Below are 22,381 nucleotides of genomic sequence, written 5' to 3' on the forward strand. Positions count from 1 at the left end.
TTGTGTTACAGAAAATACTTTTGAGGTTTTTTTGTGCAATTAGATTTGTTTAAAGAGAAAACGGAATTCTTCATAAAGGTCAAGAGTTACTGTATCATATGTTCTTAGAAATGCTTACTTTAATTGCAGTTTAATGGTTTTCGTTTCTCTCTTATACCTTTTGGGGAGGGTCTGGCAGTGACTTACGGTTGGCATTTTCATCTGTTCTTAAAAATCCCTGGCAGTAGTTGGTTTTTTGGTTGGGATAGGTGTGTGGAGAACACAGAGAGAGCAGTCAGTGTCGTGTAACCTTCTGTACCAAATACATCAGCAAAAGAAACAAGTCCAGGTATCTCTTACCTTGAAAGATGGAGAGCTGCTGCCAGTCAGTGTGGAGTGTAAAGCTAAGTAGACTAAGGGTCTAATTCAGTATAAAGCAGCTTCCTTGATTCCTGGGAAAGGTGCAGAGCTGGTGAAGAGTTGGGCAGCAGTACAAACACACACACCATTCAATCATTCAACATCCACCCAAGCACCCAAATCTCTCTCTCTCTCTCTCTCTCTCTCTCTCTCTCTGTGTGTGTGTGTGTGTGTGTGTTTCTCATTCTCTCACACACACACAAACATGCACACACAGTACAATGTATGGATTTATGAATGCAAATCATACCCTGTCCCATTGGTCACCATTCTCTCTTTCTTTTGCAAAAGTCATATATACAGACAAACACAGACACAGCTCACCATGCGGTACAATATGCTATTGCCAGAATGTTTTCGCTGTTAATAAAACTAATATCATTTATGTACGTTATTGGGGTAGCCACAAATCCATTCATAACCATATCTGCTCAGCAATAGGTCCCATTCAGAAGTTTTCAGTTTCTATTCAGCCTCCTTCATGCTTAAAACAAGAGTAGATGTGGAAACTAAATGGAATCAGGGAAATTTATCGTCTTCAAATAGAAAATGCATTTTGCTACTGATGCTACCAAATGAAAGGTCTTTTGTGAGGTGGGCTGGAAAGAGCCTACATTTTGTCCTATCCGGTAGAAGAAATATTCAGCTTTTAAGTCTGCCCGTCAATTAGCACAAGCATTCTGAAAATAGATGGGATGGTGGCAATTAGTCTCTTGGTGGATGTTCACTTCATGGAAAACTTGTGTGTTTGAAAATAATCCAAGCTAGTTAGATGGTCTAAATATATATAAATTTCCAAGGCTTCTACTATTGGAGAGTCACAAATGTGTGACTGAATTTATTATATATTGTATTATACACTGTTGTTTTTGTAAAACAACAACTACAACTACAACTTACTATTATTTATACCCCCGCCCATCTGGCTGGGTTTCCCTAGTGACTCAGAATTATACAACAAACAAATACCACTAGCAGAAATAAGATAATTAATTTAAGTTCACCAAAGCTTAGGAAATTATGAATATTTTCTGAGAGCAAAGAAGAGCAGGGTAATAAGCAAAGTTATTGTTTATTATCTATGGAAAGCAACTTAGTCCACATTGCTTAACAATTTTGGGTCTAGTAGACCTAACCTGAGTCACATTGATTGATATTTTTTGTTGCATATATTTCAGCAATCCCAAAGTTTGAGAGTCAGTGGCACAGACATCGTAAAAGTGTGGTAATCTGTTGTGGAACCACCCCATTGAAGATCATAACAGTGGTTACCCGGACCTCGTTGGTGGCTGTGAAGGGGCCCCCATGACAGTTCAAGCTTCAGGACTCAAAAATGTAGGTCTGCCACTGTCCGGGGGTGATGTCTATTCACTGCGTTGCCAGCATTAAAGTGACCTCTACGAGGCACAGGCCTGGGCAGCGTGTGTGGAGGTCCTGGGCTGCCCAGGCAATAACACCTCTCTCTCAGCCTCAATTTATGGTCCAAAGGAAAGCAGGCTTCTGGGGTTGCCAGAAGGAAGCATAAAGATGCCATCCAACCATTTTAGGGACTCTGGATTTGCGTAGGGTTTACTCCTGACCCTTCTCCCAAAGATATCCTGCAAGGCAGTGTAGGTTTAGGACCAGAGTCTTTTATGTCCTGTAGGAGCTCCCTTTCCAGGCTGACAAGCCTCATCTGCACCTAAATCCATCACTAATGCGTGATTACTGTGTCCAGAACATGTTGCAGAATACAGTCACATTAAAACACCAGTCTGCAGAAGCCCTTAAAATGCATTCCTAATCATTCTTTGGGAACTGGCTTTGGCATCTCTTACATTTGAAAAGCCTTACTGGGATTGGTTTCACTCAAGAACTCCCACATTGGAGCTCCCTCGTGAACCAAATGACGTCAGTGCAGGTCAGGTGATCGGCAGTGATTTTCAAACCTGCTTGGATTGTCTATGCTCCAGTTTCCAACTAAGAGTGCAGTGTAGTAAGCAATCCCTGCTGAAGCTGAGGCTTGAAGACAGTGATACAAGGGGGGGAGGTCACCTGATGTCGTGGTGATGTTTGACAGGTGATCAGCCCCATCCATCCTTCAAAGTGGTGCACCAGGATGGGTGACCTCAGGATCCAGACTCCTAGGCTGAAAAGGTTCCATACCCCTGCTTTGCCCTACTTCAGTCCCCTCTCCAATATTCACTTAAATGATAGAATGGCTCTTACCTTAGAAGCAAGACATGGTCCCCCAAATGATTTAAGGCAAATCTGTGAAAAACATTGCTAGCTGTCGTGGTGTCAGATACTCTTTCAGCAAGTGACGTCATAGTTAAGTGTTAGTCTCATGTAGACTGAATAACATAAGGAGGTGTTATATAATTTTAGGGTGCAGTCATGGAGAGAGGCCATGGGGTGGCAACAGGATCCCTTGCAGCTGCCACTGCTGCTGCCACTGCTCAGGACAAGTGCCAGATCATCCACCTGCCCAGGCTTGCTGTCGGCAGCACAGATAGGGGAAATAGGAACCTTTGAAGGTGGCTCTGCAATTAATCCAGAATGCGGCAGCTAGACAGGTGACTGGGAGTGGCCACCGAGGCCATATAACACCAGTCCTGAAAGATCTTCATTGGCTCCCAGTACGTTTCCGAGCACAATTCAAAGTGTTGGTGCTGACATTTAAAGCCCTAAACGGCCTTGGTCCTGTATACCTGAAGGAGCGTCTCCACCCCCATCGTTCTGCCCGGACCTTGAGATCCAGCGCCGAGGGCCTTCTGGTGGTTCCCTCATTGCGAGAATGAGGTTACAGGGAACCAGGCAGAGGGCCTTCTCGGTAGTGGCGCCCGCCCTGTGGAACGCCCTCCCTTCAGATGTGAAGGGAATAAGCAGCTATCTTCTCTTTAAAAGACATCTGAAGGCAGCCCTGTTTAGGGAAGCTTTTAATGTCTGACGCTGTATTGTTTTTAATATTCGGTTGGAAGCCGCCCAGAGTGGCTGGGGAAACCCAGCCAGATGGGCGGGATATAAATAATAAATTATTATTATAAATTATTATTCTGGGATCAAATCAGAAGCCAGGGTGGTTTTCGTAATTCCATGACTACTCCAGGAAAATCAGAACACTTGGAGGGTATGATCTACTCACAGGTAATCCCACTAAGTTCAATGGGACTTACTCCTGGATAAATGGGTACAGAATTGTAGCATGAATGATCTAAACACACCTGACTCAGGGATAAAGGGACTTATTCTACTCCAGTAAAAGGCAGCTGAAAGGAGGCGAGAAAAAATGGATCCTGTGGAGAGGCAGCAGGCAGCCTCCTTCCTCTGCGGAGAGATCCTTTGGGCCTATGCAGCCTTTAATTGTTTCATTTTGCAGTTCTTTCATAGCACAATGTTTAGAAATTACTCCTCTAATCTCACCTCATTTCCTGCACCACATTAATGGCCAAGGCCTAACTCAAAAAGTCAAAGAAAGGGTCAACAAGATTACCCTTATATTTTCACACTGGCCTCTCCTCTCCTGTCTGTTACTATACGATCGACTTAGTTTGGCACAGCCTGGGTTTCACAGAGCTCTGCTGGCAATGGCTCACTAGGCTCCTCTGTTCCATCTGTCTGCAAATAAACAGAAGTCAATCTATGGGGTCTATTTTGAAGAGATAATTCTCTCAGGACCAGTTCTCCTCAGACGGCGGTCAGTGAAGCCAGCCTGAATTTCAAAATTGTTCATGCAGTACTTATAGCTAGCTAAGCTGCTGTGAAAGAACCAGTCATAGGTTTGGAGGACTCCAGGGACAGGTTATTAGAAGACAGGGGGCATCATGAGCTGCATGATAATTAGAAGAGTTTGCAAAGTACTAATGGTTTTATGATGGAACAGTGAAAAGGAGGGGAAAGCAGAGGAAATCTTTTAACAGAATATAGACTTCTGCTTCTTCTGCCGGCCAATGGAAGGTTTACAGTGTTGGAGAAGGAAATAACGTTTGAGTTAAATGAGCAATGAGACCAATCCCGCTTGCAACCCTGGCCTCACTACATACAAAGTGAGCAAGCCCTCTTTGTGGTAAGATTTCTGGGGATGTTCATAGGATTTGGATGAATTCTGAATCCTGAGCTGAAGTGGGGTGCGTGGGAAATAGTTTTGACTTGTCACAAGCAAAGCAGGTTCTGCATGAGGTAGCACAAGTCTAAGTGGGGAGTCCTAAAGTGCCTTGGGGCAGCATCTCAGTGACCCAGACTTCCCAAAAATGCTATGCACCTTCTGAAAGTAATGGCTTTAAGCTTCCCTCATAAACCACATGGAATAACACCAAGATGGGAGACAGTGAACACTAGACTGGGAAGAGAATGGAAGAGGAGTTCTGTTGTGACTAACAGATCAAACTTTTAATTAGAGGGAATGAATTTACTCCCAAAGTGAATCCCTTTTAGTTCTTCCCATACCAATATAAACTATAAAGATGCCTAGCATAAAATCCTCTGGATTTAATTGTCTTTAGCTCAATGTTTTTTCCTAGGGGCACCCATTTTCAGACCAATTACTTACAAAATACTAGATTGGGATAGGTAAAAACAGAACCCAACAGTAATGGCTGACATTGTATCAAAACCACAGCAGCCATCCTTCTGAAATTTGGCCAGATTCATGCCCTCAAGAAAGGGTGAAGTTACGGATGTTTCCTTGGGGAGTGGTAATAAAAATGTAAAGGTGCTCAACGCAAAATCCTCTGGACTTATTTGCCTGTAGTTCAGTTGGCTTTATCCACTCTGGAAAGGCTGGGATGTCTGCAAATTCCATTCACTTCTTCCCAAATAACAAAATTAAACAAAATCCCAATAGTGAATGAGGGGAATGAAACTGATGCAGATGCACCTTGAGGCAAATCAACCAGCCTACAAACTGCCTTGGACCAAATGGGTAGCCTGGCTCATGCATCTCAGATGCCTCCAGTCCTGCTCTCTGGTGTTTCCCATTCTGTTACTGATTTATTATAACCTTACTTGGAGTGTATATTTCTTACTTTTTACTATGGGTTATTCATAATTAAGGATATTAATGGTAATGTATGTTTGATTTAATAATAATAATAATAATGTTCCATGTCCCCCTGATGTTCTAGGTGGCAATGAGGGCCAGGGCTTTCTCAGTCAACGTGCCTGAGATGAGGTTGAGCTTGCCCACTTGCTTGCTTTCTGAACCTTTAGTATTTCCAAAAACTCTATCTCGCTTGGTTATTCACTTGTGAGTGGAACTAAGGTTCCTCCCTGCCTGAAAACACTCATATGATGCCAATGCAGCTAGTGATTTGATATAGATGATCAGTGAAGCAGGGTGGAGATGGCCCTGAATATTCAGCAGGTAGAGGATGAGTTGCTGCACTGGTATGAGAAAAATGCAAAAGTGAGCTGAAGCCGTGCGCACTGTGAACATGAAGGGTATATGATACATATGGTACACTGCAGTCCCAGACACTTCAATATTCACCAGCCCTCCATAGAAGGCACTCAGATATAGATATAGGCCTCTTCAGAGGCCTAGGAATGATACAGACAAACCAGGGATTAAGTGCAGATTTTATATACGGATATAAAATACATTTCAATACATTGATCTCCAGAGCAACCGTACTCAACAATGAACATAAGTGCAAGATGAAAATTGATTCTGCTTCCAAGGTGCCAATGAAGATGCCTTCCTTTTCCTTCATTCACAACAGCCTTCCCCAAAATTGTTGAGCCCACCATAATGCTGTTGGTCACCTCACTGTGATGTTGATATGTAGTGCAGCTCCTTCTCATCCTCACAAAAGCCACTTGGGAATGAACTGGTTGGTGTCCAAAATCACCATCTCTTTGGTACAAAGCCAGGTTGATAATTGGTTGTTTCTGGATTTCCAATGGTGTTTTTTGAGTAACTGAGAGTTCAGAAAGGGGAGTCATTGTCATGTCATCTGAACCCAACCATTGCACCAACATCGTTCAAAGCCAGAAATGTACCTTTTACCTAATAGTTTAAACTCTCTCTCACTCACACACACATGAAAAGTTTAGTTTTTTCAGGAAAGTGTACGCACCATGAATACAGATCTGATCACTAGTAATTCTCTTCATGAAGATTTAATGGATGAATCTAATTCAAATTCCCCTAATGGACATACAGAAGCACAGAATTTTTCATTCCCAACCTGCATACATTAAATTTTCAAACAATGGCAATAGCCCTTGAAACAAAGATGACAGATTTTACATTAAACAAGCTCTTCTCTCACCTCCGCCTTCACTTCCCCCGCTCCTTCTCCCTCCTCCTTCTCCTCCTCCTCTCTCTATCTTTTGTTTATTCAGCGTTTGAACTCCAGGAAACCAATTCCTAACCTGCAATATCTCAATTCCAAAAATGACTAAACTGGGGAAATGATTAAACAGAGAAAGTATTTGCGGGATTGTTTAAAAATTAAGTTTTACCTCAACTGAAAACATCCCATCATAAAATTAAAATAATCAGAGCAACATCCGCCAGAAGTGGATATTGTCAAAAGTAAAATAGTTGTCTCTAAGTGAAGTCTAGTAAGTTCAAAGCCTGGCTGCAAATCTATCCCTTCGACAACACTGTACAAACACATTATTTAGATTACATTCTGCACCTGATTAATGACAGCAGGAGATCAAATGTTAATAGCTTAAGAATCTCCTCTGCTCTCTGCACATAAGGAGTACTTTAAAGTGCACCATAATTTCACAGTAATAAATAAATTTAGCTCTCACCTAAATTATACAAGCATTGTCCTTTGGTTGCTGCAGAAGTCTCTATTCAATGTGGAGTTTTTATTGCTGGTTAGTTCGGTAGAAGATTCCCATATATGGTCTATGAGACAACCAGAAGGGGAAATGATGTGCATTGCAGAAACATTTAATTCACATTCCTGTTCTGCTTTCTGTATAGCTTTTGAGCTTATGGCAGTTGTATTCTACAGGCTATATGTTTTGTATTATCAAATGCTGCAAAATGCCTACTTGAAATGTCAGGTAAGACTGTGCAGTAGAGCAATGAAACTATATATTACGTTTTATAAAGCATGATTATAGAAATGAGGAGGAGTCATTATGAGCCAGAGGACTAAAGGACAAAATCTGACGAATAATGTTATCTGAAATTAAAATCAGATGAAATAAATTTTTGCATTAGTGATGGTGCAGAATTTTGTGTTTACTGATGTCAGGGAATCAGGAGCAGGAGCACTGGGGAGAGAGGATTGGGAGAGCGAAGGGGAAGAATCCGAGGGCAGCGTAGGGGAGTATGACAGTGGCCCGAGAGATTCCATGAGCTTCTCCAGCGAATCAGAAGATTCCCAGAAGGGGGCGCCGATGGTCAGGGCAAGGGGGGTCCCAGGGGGGACGCACCAGAAACAAGGAGCCAGAGGGGAACCCCAAAGCAGCAGTGGAGGATCGGGACCAGTTTCCCCACCAGAGCGTAGTGGGGGGGAAGAGTCACATGTGTCAAGGGCAGTATCTCCTCCAGAGAGGGAGTCAGGGCTGACCACGCCTCCAACGGAGGGGAGGTCAGTTGCAGCTAGCCCCCCCGAAGGGGGAAGCAGTGACAGCAGCAGTGGAACGGTCAGGAGGAAAGCTGCTGGCTGGGCGCGCGCGCCAAGTTCAAATGTGCAGGCACGCGGAACAGCAGGAGACCCGGATGGGGAACCAGCTCCTAAAGCCCGCCGGAGGGAGGGAGAAGGCTCAGGGGAATCAGCGGGAGAAGAGGCTAGAAAGGGCGGAACCCCGGCGGGCAGGCGGACCCAGAGGAGGAAGGAGCAGCGGAGAAGGTGGAGCAAGGCTAGAATCTTAAATTGGTGTCAAGGGGGAGGAGACTCAGACGGAGCATCAGTGGTCTGACACTTTAGACGTGGGGCTGCGCGCTGCGGCTCTGGAAGTGAAACTGAACTTCAATAAAGACTTTTATACTTAACAACGAAGCAGCGTTGGTCGTTTGTGAGCTGGGACCTAGGGTAGCTCTGACAACTGACTTCAAGGTACACATTCGCCCACCTTATAATACTCAACTATATTATGAAGTGAGTAGAATTTCTCCCAGAAGTTCTTTCATGTCCTGCTTAGAAGGTTCCACATGCACACAGCTCCTTCATAGGGACGAATGCAGAGGTGATTTAAATTTAACCTCCTACTCTTGATGAAAGAGATGCGTGTGGTGCTATGGGTTAAACCACAGAGCCTAGGGCTTGCCGATCAGAAGGTCGGCGGTTCGAATCCCCGCAACGGGGTGAGCTCCCGTTGCTCGGTCCGTGCTCCTGCCAACCTAGCAGTTCGAAAGCACGAAGTGCAAGTAGATAAATAGGTACCGCTCCGGCAGGAAGGTAAACGGCGTTTCCGTGTGCAGCTCTGGTTTGCCAGAAGCGGCTCAGTCCTGCTGGCCACATGACCCGGAAAAACTGTCTGCGGAAAACGTTGGCTCCCTTGGCCAGTAAAGCAAGATGAGCTCCACAACCCCAGATTCATTCACGACTGGACCTAATGGTCAGGGGTCCCTTTACCTTTACCTTTACTCTTGATGAAATTATTAGTAAACTAGGTAACTAGGTGACACTTTATCTTCTGAGGAAATAGCTGACATTTCAGGTCAGTGATAGATTTCTTTCAAATATCACATATGTCCAGCTCTAGAACCCTTTCTTGTTCTTCTGTTCATTGAAGCAGAGACAGCTGGATTTCCAAGCTGTCAGTCACCATGAATGGTACTGTGCGTTGAATGCAGTGTAATGGACACCCCAGTGGATAAGTGTGTATGTGTGCGTCAGTGCACAAACTGTGGGAGACAGATAAGGTTTTCCCATACATTCAGCAAGAAAGCTTCTAAATACTGACTTGACTCTAAATTGAGACAAGGGGATCAGTTTAGCTCTACCTTCAAAAGACGCTGCATTACTTTCCAATTTCTTTTCAGATATACATATGGATTATCTCCAGGGTAGAGAGAGAGGTTGGAAAATAGCCATAATACCTTTGGGTAAGTCAATAGGCCACCCAATCCTTGGTTTTCCAACAAGCAGGCTAGTCATAGGTTAATTTATGTTACACATTTTTTAATTTGTCAAAATGGAGTCATGCAATTAGAGCTCCAGGCTCCCCTTCCTTTCCCCATAGTCATCCTGCATAACTCATATGTGTCATGGTTGTTGTTTTTTTGAACATGGCCTGAGCAGCAGCTGTTGTGAGACTAGCCTGTAGAACATCCCATCATGCCTGGGCCATACACCTTTAGGGGCAATAAATTAGAGATTCATTATATAGTAAGTCCGAACGCTGCAGATCCCTAAATTCAAAGTGCCAATTTTCAACCAGATACAGCATCTGTATCAAGTCTCTTGCCAAGCCAAGCAACCTTTTGATCACGTTGAAAAGGAAACCCCCAGAGTTCTGTCATGTGTAGCCTTTGCAATCGAGTCCTCCTGAAACATCCTTCTAGAGTGACTCTGTCAAACAGTGATCTCATCTGGAGTGTGACCTTTCTTTTCAGCACCTCCATGACTTTCCATGCTTGCAAATGTTTAAATTTCTCACTGTTTCCTCTGTGCAAATGAACATTTTCCCATGTTTTCCTAAGACTTCAGCCTGGAGGCAGCTCTCAAGGAAGCGGAGCAGGGCAACCCTATTGTAACAAAATGGCAGTGACTGGCCTAGTTCTCACTTTGTCGGGGCTCTACCACTTCGGTCTGTAGGAGGGTTCTGTTCTTGACAAAACAATTCCCTAAACAAAGAGAATTGGTTGTCAATGACACCACATGATTGACATGGAGAGTACGCTGCCCACTTCTCGGACTCTTGGCTTCAAAGCCCTTTTGCTCTCTGCAAAAGGCTTTTGGACAGCCCACACCCTCCCATGTGAGCCTCTGAAGCCTCTCTGAAGTAGTGCCACCCTCCATTTCAATATCAGTCAAACAATGTTTAAAGCAGGGTGGAAGGCTGCTTGAACCACTTTGCAAAACTGATGTTTGAAGCAGCCTTCCCTCCTCCTTTAAACATTTCTCAATCAATTGTTTAAAGATTGGGAGGAGGTTGCTTCAAACAGTGTTTCTGCAAAGCGCTTAAAGAAAGGCCCTGTACTCCTGTCTGAGCCTGTGGGGATCCTCTTAAGGCACTTTGCAGAAGTGCTATTTGAAGCAAGTACAGCAGCTACTGTTTCTTCTAACCATTGAAAGGAGCAGCCAATGGGTGTAAGTAACAGCTTCTCCTAAGCTGCTCTAGTCATCCAGTAGCCCAGCTGGCAGATAGAAGGAGCAAGAGTGGACCAGAGATGTTTCAGGGTATGACAGTCAGAATTTAAAAAAGTTTCCCATGAGGTAAAAGGTAAAATAAAGGGTATCTACTTGGGACCATAATAAGTCTCTGTCCATTAACAACCCATTTGCTCAGTAAGATGAAATCCTGCTCATGCCGTATGATGAGTAGAAATGTTTTGGGATTCACTGTCAAGCATTGGGCCGTGGTTCTGCAAGGGTGTGGCAGGAGAGGATAGCAAGTGCATCAGGAAGAGTCAAGGAGAATCAGCCAAGCATTTAAATATTTCAGTGTGTTATAGTATAGTATTAGTATATACAAAAAGAATGGGATCTACAACCAGAAACTGTATCCACACCTCTCTTCAAGAGCATTGGCTATTCTTCTAAAATTATCTGCAATATATCGTTGTGAACAGGAATTTTCAACTCTGGCAAATATGAAAGATCAGAAAAGAGAAAATCTTATTTATGTAGATGAGGAAATGAGAGTTTGCTTGTGTCAAATTAGACCTAATATGAGATTATCCAGCAAAAGCAAGCTCATACCCCTCATTGAGTTTTTATTCATACATATGCAAGAGGCTCGTTTATCATTACATTTTGGGAATGATTCATGTTCTTATGTTTTATACTTTCTGGATGTCCCATGACCATATTATAAAGTAGTTGTGTTCTGTGTTATAAATCAAGCACTGCTGTGAGTGGTTTCTTCTTGATTTCCAATGTGTTTCTTGTCACACACAAAAATTGGTTGTGGCATGAGCAAATTTTTATTCTGAAAGCGTGGCCCAGAGAAAAAAGTTTGAGAACCATTGCACTAGGACATATATATATATATATATATATATATATATATATATATACATCCTATATATATATATGATGTTAAAATGCAGCAAACCTGACTTTTCGTCTGGGATTCCCCTCCTCCTCCAACATACTTTCTACTCACCACAAAATGTATTGCTGCAGGTCCTGCATTCACTGTTTTAAAGGCTTCTTAATCTTACACACAAGAGAGACCTAGACACCTTCTGGCTGCTTCGGAGCATAGCATCATCAAATCTGCAGTCCGGTCAGCTTTACTTCCAAGCTGTTGTGTACACAGTCAGTGTTACTGAAAGAGAGTCTCTTTTTCATCTTCTAGAAGTTGCTGCGAATTCTTTGGACCTGCCAGTTACACACATTAGTGTGGAACTAGAGGAATTAGGAATCAAGGTTCTGGTTTTATGAATCGGAGTTAGAGCAAACTTTAGTAACTGCCTGATCTCTCACATTCTGACTGTGTCTTAGAAATCATTTTGGGAGTGGGAAGGGGGCCTTCTTTGGGGCCTTCACTGTTGCAGACAGGTGTCTTTGCCCCCCTGAATATTTGCTGGAATGGGGCCAGGCCCCCTCAATATCGAGGGGGCCCGGCGCACAGTGCATGGTGCAGAGCACTCCTTTAGACAATGCAACAACATGCACAATATGCCTAACATCACATGTGTGCAATGCACAACACGTGTGTGATGTCACACACACGTGATGTGCGGCAGGGGCAACCTGGCACGGCTGGTAAAGTAAAACACTGATAGGATTAAACAGGCTAATTTCTCACAAAAATTGAGAAGAATTGTGTCTATGCATGTTGCCTCATATCACAGGTCCTAGAAGTGCTAGGAAGTTGCTTTTTTAAAATGACAGCTAGGAATCTGAGGGTGGCGGTTCACCCTGGGTGTACCAAAGGCAGCCTTAGCGGATGCTATGACACCCACGGGTGCTGGTTTGGCATCCCCTGCCTTACCTTGTAAACTCCTGTGCAGTCACTTCCATCCTCAGGAGAGACCATCTTCAGAGTGCTGGGGGCTCCCGGGGTTAGAGTAGCAGCACATGCCATTGGGAAAGCACTTCCTCTTAACATCAGGAAGTTACCTATAGTTTTGGCATTTAGGTGCCTTCATGGGCTTTGAAGACCCTCATACTCAGGACGCAAGGGAGAAACGTGCTTAGAGGAAGGCACGCTTGGCAAATCCACACCGCGATCAACTCCCACCCGGAAACCAATGTCCCCACTGTGGAAGGGCGTGTGGATCCAGACTTGGCCTCCACAGTCACTTACGGACTCACTGTTAAAAGACAATCTTACTCGGCTATGAGGGATCGCCAAAGAAGAAAGCCTGCTTAAAACTCATCTGTTGACCCAGGCTTTTCCAGCTTGTTGATATAATAACCCAATTGAGCAATCTATGCTGTTTTTTCTCTTTGTTTTATGAATGCAATTTTATTGTTGTTCACCACCATGAACTTTGTTCTTGAATATAGAAATATTTGCATGTAAATAAAATATGCTGAGGAAGCAAGTGCCTAATTCATGTCATAATTCTGAAATGGCCAGGTTGCATTTAGCATGTTTACTGTGTTGAGTGGTTGGCACCTGCGCTTGGCTCACAAAATAGTTCCTGGGGATATGCGGATGAATGTTGGGGATATGCATGTTGAATTACATCTTAGTGTTAAGGCAAATCCTCACTCCCAGTACTTCTAGTAACCTCACCCAGAGATAGCAACTGATAATGACTTTATTTTACTTAATAGGGAAAACCGGCTCATAGCATGTTAATAAGATTTGAATGACGGTTGCCAGATGACTTTGACAGAGAATGATGGAAGTCAGAGCTGTGGCAATAGAGACAGGAAAACTCTAAACCTACACACAGCCTGAACTTTCGGTAAAAGCTGGGAAACCATTGGTCATAACTGTCTAGGGTGGTATCACTTTAATGTTTGTCATTTCTTTAGTAATGCCCATATACTTATTGCATTGGAAGTTAGAATGGGGAAGCAGCTCAGTTTTAAACCACGAGTGACCATCCTAGTCTTTTTCTGTCTCTGTGGCTGAGTGGCTAGGTCACACCTGCATAATCCAGTAAGGTAAAGGTAAAGGGACCCCTGACCATTAGGTCCAGTCACAGACAACTCTGGGGTTGTGGCGCTCATCTCGCTTTTTTGGCCGAGGGAGCCGGCGTACAGCTTCCAGGTCATGTGGCCAACATGACTAAGCCGCTTCTGGCGAAACCAGAGCAGTGCACAGAAATGCAGTTTACCTTCCCGCCAGAGCGGTACCTATTTATCTACTTGCACTTTGACGTGCTTTCAAACTGCTAGGTGGGCAGGAGCAGGGACCGAGCAACAGGAGCTCACCCCGTCGCAGGGATTCAAACCGCTGACCTTCCGATTGGCAAGCCCTAGGCTCTGTGGTTTAGACCACAGCGCCACCCGCATCCCCTGCATAATCCAGTAATAACTTATTAAAAAGGGGGGTAGTTTTACTACCTCCATCCTAGCAATAACCCCAGCAGGGGAAGATCAGCCTGGCCCCAACTAGATTTGAATCCTTGCACAACTCACTACTTCTGGTGCTGCCGATAGGATGCCCGTCCTCTACGTATTCCCTCCTGTAGCTTTGTCTTTTTAGGACAGCCTGAGGACAGAAGCTGCATCTCTGCCACAGGAGACACTTTAGAAATTACTATAATTATTATTGCTCAACAACTCTGGGGAACTTTTCCCTTCCCACTCTTATTTCAAAGCTATTTTAGTCTTTGTATCAGAAAGGCACCTGGCCAATGGCATTGCCAATAAATATTGCTGCAAACGTTTCTGAGATAATGAAATTTCCAACAAGTGGCTCTTGTTCATGTTTGTTAATAGTCTTACTTTAAATGTTGTGAGGATCCTATGCCCTTTTAAAATGTGTTTTTTGGGGGTGGGGGTTATTGGGTTGTTGCTTTTATTTTGATTATGTATTTTGTGGTTTTATATTTTGATTTTATTCTGTGAACTGCCCTGAGACCTGCAGGTATAGGGTGGTATATAAATTCAATTATTATTAACAACAACAACATCTCAGGTGTTTATAATAAGCCAGAAACTTTCCTAAACAACTGTTGCTGCACTTTACCTACGGATAACTGAAATCGTTAAAAATGCCTGAGAAATATGATCTGGAAGCCAAGTGAAAATATCCTTATCACAGATCATTAATTTGCCATGTCATCAAAATGGGACATCATCTAAAGTGATATTTCTAATTCATATGGTCATACATTTATTAATCATTCATCTGGTTAGTATTCCTTTCCTTGAGCAGCTTTAATCAGGGCAATGATCTGCTTGACAGCTAGACAGGCAGTTAGACAAGGAAAGACCCTTTAACAAGATGTACCTTCTTTGAACCAATTAATCTTTCTGTAAATTTGTGTATTCTAACAGATGGATGAAACTCAAAGCAAGCATTTGACCAAAGGCATAAATCAGCTTTTGACATTGTTTTCTTTCAAGCGGTAGCCAGAGGCATTAATATCATTTTTTACAAGTCATCCAAAACAATTATAAACTCAGAACTGTGATTGTACTAAGTGATATTTAAATTAAGAATATTACCCATGCACATGTATTATCCCAAAAGTATTATCCTTTATTTAAAAGGTGATGGATTTAAGAGCCATTAAAAACTGATGAAGCCTTACCACTGTGTGCAAGTAGCCACATGGCAGCTGGTGCTATTATGGAATGTCCTCAAACATTACCAGTTTGCTTGGTGGGTGGAGGGAGACTATCAGCAAGTTCATAGTCCTGCTTATACATACACACACAGAGAGAGAGAGAGAGAGCGCATAATTGGTTGCCTTTTGCAAAGCAAAGTTATTAACATCACAGTTTGTGATTTCTGTGTGACTTTTACACATAAAAAAAACACTTCTACAATAAATTTAGCACAGGTTTTTTGTTTTTTTTTACCCCAGCCAGCTGAATAAATGTTCTACAAAGCTCTTGGGATTTTGTGTGCTTAGATGTGAACTAAACCAAAAACCGGTTATTTTGTTGTCAACAGCACAGTAAAAAGATAAAGTCAGATTTTGTTTTGGACAGGAGAGAGAGAGAGAAATGATCACACGTCCTCCTTGGTCGTTCAAGCTGTGTATGGCCTTGTCTGCCTATGTTTTTTTCAGAATAACTGAGGGTTTTAACTCCTTGGCTACAAATGAAGGAGTAGTACAACATGCCACAAACCATGTACTCCCCCCACTTCTGGACAATTAGAGCTGCTTTCAACCCACAGTTAAGCTCCACAGCAGTGGGAACACCTGCGGGAACCGACATGGTCCAAGAGCCTATGCAAATATCTTGATCTCATAAGTAGAGGAAGGCTTGGCTGTTACATAAGTTTTGAAATCACCCAAAGTGCCTGCATCTTGTGAGCAACTGATGGGGCAGCTCATAAAGAACACTGATGAAACTAGTGCCTGTTTGTAGATATCACCTTCCTATAGCATCAACAGGTTGCATCAACAGAACATAGTGTCCAAATCAAGTGAAATAATAGTACCGCTCTATTCTGCCTTTGTCAGACCACACCTGGAATCCTGTGTCCAGTTCTGGGCACCACAATTTAAGGAGGATGTTGACATGCTTGAATGTGTGCAGAGGAGGGCGACCAAGATGACCAAGGGTCTGGAAACCAAGCCTTATGAGGAATCTTTGAGGGAATTGGGCGTGTTTAGCCTGGAAAAGAGGGGAGTGAGAGGAGATATGATAGCTGCCTTCAAATATCTTAGGGGCTGTCATGTGAAAGATGGAGCAAGGTTTTCTTCTGATTTGGAGGGTAGGACTTGAACCAATGGCTTCAAGTTATGAGAAAGGAGATTCCGACTAAACATACAGAAAAACTTTCTGACAGTAAGAGCTGTTCAGCAGTGAAAAAGACTCCCTTGGAAGGTGCTGGACTCTCCATCCCTGGAGGTTTTTAAACAGAAGTTGGGCGGCCATCTGTTATGGATGCTTTAGCTGAGATTCCTGCATTGCAGGGGGTTGGACTTCCAACTCTATGATTCTGTGATCAGGGGCACTGCATCCCCGTTAGCCTCTTGAGGCAAAACAGGAATGTGCCACTGCCCCACGCTGCCCCACTCCCTGGCCGTTGTTCGCTGTGTTGTGCAGCAGCGCCTGCAAAGCGCCATCAGCATTGCTTGAGTCAGTGGCCTCAACTAGTCTCACTGTCCATCTCTCCACTGAAAGGTGAATAATGGCAGAGGTCAGATCTGTTTGTCCTATTATTTTCTGCTCACTTGAATGTGATTTGATTACATATTTTGTGTGTGTGTGTGTGTGTGTGTGTGTGTGTGTGTGTGCTGCGTGTGTGTATTAGAGTTGATAAAGAGAAATGCAAAACCTAATCTCAAATGTCTTTTTTGTCCAATGTTAATCGAAGTAAGATAAAAACATGGCAAAAAAGAAAGAAAAGAGAGGTATAAAAATAAGAAGAAAATAGATAGAAAAGAGAAGAGCTTTCATGAGGAAATGGAAAAGATAAAGTTCAGAGATTATAGAACTTCCAATTCTTCCTCTGTCCGCCGTATAAAAACAATAATCACTTCGTCCACTCCAATATAACTCAACAAAACCACTTTCTCTAAACAAACTATCTTCAATCCTCAAATCCAAATGTCATTATTTCATTTTCTTTTTCACACAAAAATTCTATGAGAAGTTTCCAAACTTTAACAACGACTTTTCTCTGAATAAACAGGTCAGTTCTGCCATCTCAGCTAAGTCTGTTAATTTTAACAACCGTTCTTCCATTGCTGGTGATGATGAGTCTTTCCGGCTTTGTGCAAATAAAAGTCTTGCCGTCGTAATCATATATTGAAGCAAAGTTCCTTAGGTTTTTTTGTAACTGTATGTCTGTAAGTTCCAGCAGGAAGAGTTCTGGTTTCAATTGAAGGTTAACTTTCAAAATACTCCGTTTCAGTGTATGTATTTGTATCCAATATTTTTGGGCTTTTTTACACGTCCACCAAGCACAATAAAAACATCCCTTCATGTTCTTTACATTTCCAACAGGTATACAGAATAGTTTTGTACGTTCTAAATAATTTCTCAGGAGTTAAGTACCAGTGGTACATCATTTAATTTAAAAATTCATTTAAGTCATAACACAGCTTATATTTTAACCCTTTAGTTCACATATGTTCCCACTGTATATTATATCCAAAATTTCTCACCTATTTAACCATACATTCTTTAACTTGTTCTTCTTGCATTTCCAATTTCAACAATAATTTATACATTTTTTGCAATAACATGTTCATCATCTGTATATATCTGCATTTCAAAATTTGTCTTTTTTGTTCTATACCAAACGTCTTTTTATCCCACTTAAGTCTATCAGCTGGTTATAGATGTGCAAACCATTTACAGTCCCCTTTACTCCACTCTGATAATTATTGGTAGGTTAACCATTTCTCTTTACCTGTCGCCTCTTTTCTATGAAACACTTTTTTGCGTTGAAATCCATAGGGGTATCTTCGTATATAACCTAGGTGTATTTCTATTCGAGACTCCCAATATAGTACGTCTAACAAAATGATTTTTAAACTCCACATTAACTTTGATCTTGTCATACCACAGATATCCATGCCATCCAAACCTTAAATTGTGACCTTCTAAATCCAAAATTCTCTTATTTCTCAAGGTCACCCACTCCTTCATCCAAGCTAGGCAGCCAGGCTGCAAAGTACAATTTCAAATCAGGCAGTCCCAGTCCTCGCCTCTCCTTTTCATTTTGCAGTATTTTCATTTTAAGTTAACCCGTGATTTTTTTACCTTGCCATACAAACTTAGATAAATGTTTTGCCATTCTTTAAACGGTAAGTCATTATTCACAATAGGTATTGTTTGAAATAAAAACATCATTTTAGGCAAAACATTTTTATCACTGAAATTCTACCGCGCAATGACAGTTTTAACTTCTCCCATCTTAATATATCTTTTTAAACTTCAGCCCATGTTTTAACATAATTAGTCTGAAACAATGTGCAGTTCATATTTATCATAGTAATACCCAGATATTTAACTTTTCCCATTTGAAACCCTGTTTTCTCCATCAAAACCTTCTGGTCTTATACTGTCATATTCTTTGTTAGTATTTTCATTTTTTGACGGTTAATCTTAAAACCTGCTAAACGTACCAAACTCTAAAATTTTACTTTGTCCATAAAAGTTCCTACTCCCTGCAATAGGATTTCTAAAGTTAACATCAAATCATCAGCAAATTCTCTTAGTTTGTACATTTCTTTTTAAATCTTTATTGCGCGTCGAGGTCCCCAAGACACCCCCACCCCAATAACACACACTTCACACAGAATTTTTGTTTAAAGTTTTTGGCATAATTTTGGCCACAACTTTATTAACATACATGGATGTGAGTGGTTGCTTAGGCATTGGTTAGGACTATCTGTCCCCCCGCCTGGGGACAGAACTGACTTCCGGATTCCAGCGAACGTCAGTGAGGGAAACAATGTTGGGGAGAACTGGAGCTGCGCCACAGGCCCTCAGCTTCTCCCCGCATGCTCCAAGGGGCTTACACGGCCCGAACCCAATTCCAGGGGTTTGGACAAAAGGATGGCAAGCCCCTGAATTCCTTTAACGGAATTCCCTTGCAACACCAGCATTGGAGGGGTAGGCACTTACCCCTCCACCAACCAATTTTTTAACCAATGCCTAATGCCTAACCACAAACCTTAAGGGACGCGGGTGGCGCTGTGGGTTAAACCACAGAGCCTAGGACTTGCTGATCGGAAGGTTGGTGGTTCCAATCCCCGCGACGGGGTGAGCTCCCGTTGCTCGGTCCCTGCTCCTGCCAACCTAGCAGTTCAAAAGCGCATCAAAGTGCAAGTAGATAAATAGGTCCCGCTCCGGCGGGAAGGTAAACGGCATTTCTGTGTGCTGCTCTGGTTCGCCAGAAGCAGCTTAGTCATGCTGGCCACATGACCCGGAAGCTGTACGCCAGCTCCCTCGGCCAGTAAAGCGAGATGAGCGCCGCAACCCAGGAGTCGGCCACGACTGGACCTAATGGTCAGGGGTCCCTTTTTAACCACAAACCTTACAAGTTGTGACGATTTGCTACGCAGTAGGCAAAAACCAAATGGCACCAGCCAATCAGCCAAATGGACAAAATTCCTACCAGGCCCCTGCCCCAACGGCAGACGACCCCATGACAGGCATAGCAAGGTCAACGCACAAGACCCAGATTAAGGGAGGGAGGGAGGGAGGGTGATCCGAAAGAGAAAGCAAATTGGCAACATGAAAATTACCCCAGCAACTCAGGCTACCAATCTCTGCCAGAGCCATACCATCCCAAACTGCCTGGCAACAGAGGGGTGTCTTGGCTGGCCCCCACCGCAACACGTGCTTTCTTTTAATGAGAACACGCTTTCCCATAATTCTCTCATCCTATCTCTAAACAGCACTCCTAGGATTGGAATGAAAAATACTGGGCATAGTGGACATCCTTGCCTTGTCCCCTTTGATAAAATATATAGAGGCCCTGGGCTTGAGTTTTGGGTTTATCTTTTTAAAATCAAACCTGACTATCTTACATAAGTCTGATTTCAAATCAGACAGTATAATGTTGAGATACATGTACATGCCTCTTTATTTAAATATGAAGCTTTACTTTGCATTTGTTTATTTGTTTATATTGCACTCTTCTCTGTAGCATCAGGGTGGCTTAATGACAGATGAACTATTAAAATAATATAAGAAGCTAAAAACAGACAAAATGAAAACAGGCGCAATTATGGGGCAAGTGCAATATTTTCAGAAGGCTGAAGATTTAAAATCTATTTTCAGTTTGGAAATATGTAATTTAGTTCAGCAGCTGTGAATTATCATAGTAATAAAGTCACAGCCGTTCTTTTTTGTTAAACTGAATGAAGTTGTCTTGTTTTAAAATAAGGATCAAACCTTTACTATACTAAGTTCAAAACACATTCTCCATCATAAACATCAATTTACATCAAGAAATGACAAGTGGCTGGTTCATGTTGTATTTACTGACTTTTTAAACTTGTACATCAGCAAGATTTTGACATTATTAGTTTATTTTTATTCTTAATTACAATTATTTGTTGCTTTCCACAAGAAAATATCTCAAAGTGTCCTGAATATCCAAAAAACAGATTGACAATAACTTTAAAAGCATGCATATAGAAAAAATACCATGGAATGCCTAAATCATAGAGTTTGTAGAACAACAGTATTACAAATCTGTTCAGTCACATACAATATTCTGAGATAAACTTTTAGTTTTATAAATTAGTGCCATTTTTTTTTACATATAGCCTGTGTTCCTCCTTATGTGATTTATCCGGAAATGTAAGTAACAATACAAAGTGAAATTTCCAAACAAAATTGCATCCAGGCCTTTGCAGAAATAGTCATGTTGGATATTTTATAATACTGTGTTTACAAATTACACCGGTTTCATCCACGTCACTTATGAAGCTCTGCCTGAGCAGAGGGGAAGAGTCTTTCTGGCTCCGATATGTTCCAGAGTTACTTGGCAGAATCTTGGTTTCATCTATCAGCTGTGACTCCCTGTCCCAAGCACAATTCTTGGTCAACTCCTGCCTCCGCTATGATGCTGCTGACAATTCTATCCTGCCCATCTGCCCATCCAACTCAGTTCACAGAGATCAGACGTTTTCTCCGTCACGCACGCTAAAATGTTCGCCAAAAAACCTGAGCAGTTTCAGCTCCAGTATCAGTTAGGGGCCCAATGAATCCACTGGAGATAAATAGCCATGTTCCTCCCTGCAACCCTGCTTGTTTTTCATTGTACCTGTGGGGGGAAAGATGCTGGAAAAATGAAGCACACTGATTATCTGACTGGTATACAAAACCCTGCAAGCAATGAGCAACATCAAAACTCACAATTTGTTAAAATTAGCAGCCCAAAATAGCTTTGAGCCAGGGGCTGAGGGGGGCTGTGGCCCCGGGTGCATTTTTCTAAGAGGGTGCAACCAGGCACCCACACAACAGGCTCCCTCATTGGAGCCTGGCTTTGGCGCATGAGGGAACTGCAGAGACAGGCAGCTTCCTTGTGCCCAATGCTAGCATCCACAACTCCATTCCCGGGTCAATCCTGCGATGCGCACACCCCGGGTGTGCTTTTTAGGGTGAGCTGCAATGGGCTCCCCACCCTCCTTGCCCCTTCCCTCTTGGGGGCGTGCTCTGCACACCTGCCCCAGGTAGCATGAGCTTATGCACCGCCACTGCTTTGACAATCACTTTCTCTCTATGGACCTTTTAACCGTCTCTCCTAAATGGCATTTCATTTCCTGTCTTTCAGATTTTATCAGTTCTGTTCACTTTCTGTATTGCTTCAACTCTGACTGTCCATCTCCATCTCCTTCTCCTGAATTCCTTTTGGTGGTGAGGAACCACCAGAAAACTGACACAGCTGGGAGAGGGTCCTTCCTACTGGAAATCTGCAGAGGAATGTTCTTTTGTGGACCAACAATTGCTATTCCAATTCCAGCCCTCATCTCAGGTCTATCTACATGCTTAGCAGTCAACGACCTTGCAGAGAAAAAGAATGACAGCCATGCTTAATAAGCCTAGAAGCAAAAGTTAAACAATAAAACTGGACACACAATAAAGGTAAAGGGCCCCCTGACCATTAGGTCCAGTCGTGACCGACTCCGGGGTTGCGGCGCTCATCTCGCTTTCCTGGCCGAGGGAGCCGGCGTACAGCTTCCAGGTCATGTGGCCAGCATGACTAAGCCGCTTCTGGCGAACCAGAGCAGCGCATGGAAATGCCGTTTACCTTCCTGCCGGAGGGGTACCTATTTATCTACTTGCACTTTGACGTGCTTTCGAACTGC

The 22,381-nt window shown here is 42.8% G+C and overlaps 1 long non-coding RNA gene across 2 annotated transcripts; it reads right to left on the reverse strand.

Moving 5' to 3' along the window:
* Positions 1-5,943: 5,943 nt before the first annotated feature.
* Positions 5,944-20,205, reverse strand: LOC310770316. 2 transcript variants are annotated; one of them, XR_014552060.1, is made up of 8 exons: positions 19,923-20,205; positions 17,965-18,796; positions 16,071-16,217; positions 15,182-15,287; positions 11,623-11,763; positions 7,144-7,243; positions 6,124-6,296; positions 5,944-6,073 (listed from the first exon to the last, which is right to left on the reverse strand). It is a non-coding gene; the product is annotated as an uncharacterized lncRNA (long non-coding RNA). The 2 variants fall into 2 exon arrangements; XR_014552061.1 differs by lacking the exons at positions 15,182-15,287; positions 16,071-16,217; positions 17,965-18,796; positions 19,923-20,205 and having other exon boundaries at positions 11,623-13,596.
* Between the last annotated feature and the right edge of the window lie 2,176 nt (positions 20,206-22,381).

This window comes from Podarcis filfolensis (assembly GCF_964270895.1).
Source record: "Podarcis filfolensis genome assembly, chromosome: 9".
Lineage (NCBI taxonomy): Eukaryota > Metazoa > Chordata > Lepidosauria > Squamata > Lacertidae > Podarcis > Podarcis filfolensis.